Source organism: Etheostoma cragini, unplaced genomic scaffold, assembly GCF_013103735.1.
Source record: "Etheostoma cragini isolate CJK2018 unplaced genomic scaffold, CSU_Ecrag_1.0 ScbMSFa_2532, whole genome shotgun sequence".
Classification (NCBI taxonomy): domain Eukaryota; kingdom Metazoa; phylum Chordata; class Actinopteri; order Perciformes; family Percidae; genus Etheostoma; species Etheostoma cragini.
This window is the reverse complement of record NW_023266704.1, coordinates 1-905: the sequence shown is the minus strand read 5'-3', so window position 1 is coordinate 905 and position 905 is coordinate 1. Positions and strand designations below refer to the sequence as shown.

The window sequence follows — 905 nt, the reverse complement described above, 5'->3', positions numbered from 1 at the left end:
ATACCTCCATCTCTAATATACATACCTCCATCTCTAATATACATTAGACACAGAGTGACATACCTCCATCTCTAATATTTATACCTCCATCTCTAATATACATACCTCCATCTCTAATATACATTAGACACAGAGTGACATAGCTCCAACTCTAATATTCATACCTCAATCTCTAATATACATTGGACACAGAGTGACATACCTCCATCTCTAATATACATTAGACACAGAGTGACATACCTCCATCTCTAATATACATACCTCCATCTCTAATATACATTAGACGCAGAGTGACATACCTCCATCTCTAATATACATTAGACACAGAGTGACATACCTCCATCTCTAATATACATTGGACACAGAGTGACATAACTCCATCTCTAATATTCATACCTCCATCTCTAATATACATTGGACACAGAGTGACATACCTCCATCTCTAATATACATTAGACACAGAGTGACATACCTCCATCTCTAATATTTATACCTCCATCTCTAGTATACACACCTCCATCTCTAATAAACATTGGACACAGAGTGACATACCTCCATCTCTAATATACATTAGACACAGAGTGACAGAGCCCGCCTGTGTGACATCACAGTTTACCTGTCGGCATCGGTGACCAGAGCCAGGCGGCCGTAGTCCCACGCCACCTTACGCAGAATGGAGAAGACGAAGAGCAGCACCTGAAGAAGAGGAGGACTTCCTGTTAGACTTCTGTTAAAGATGTAGGTCAAAGGTCAGTGATGTCACAGAATGTGTCTGCCCCCCCCCTCCCTCCGGACTTAATGTCTCTGTGTGTGATGGAACAACAATCTCTGAAACTGGTCCAGTATTAAAGGAGAAACAAGCTGTAATGTTACCCTACAGGACAGATGTTCATCATCAGGTAGAA

At 41.2% G+C, this 905-nt stretch overlaps 1 protein-coding gene across 1 annotated transcript in view; it reads right to left on the bottom strand.

Moving 5' to 3' along the window:
- Nucleotides 1-726, bottom strand: part of zgc:153431 (CSC1-like protein 2) — a gene marked incomplete at its 3' end in the record, with an annotated part of 4,040 nt that extends 3,314 nt beyond the window's left edge. The window contains exon 1 of the mRNA XM_034865735.1: nucleotides 617-726. The remainder of the gene's footprint in view (nucleotides 1-616) is intronic.
- Nucleotides 727-905: the final 179 nt, after the last annotated feature.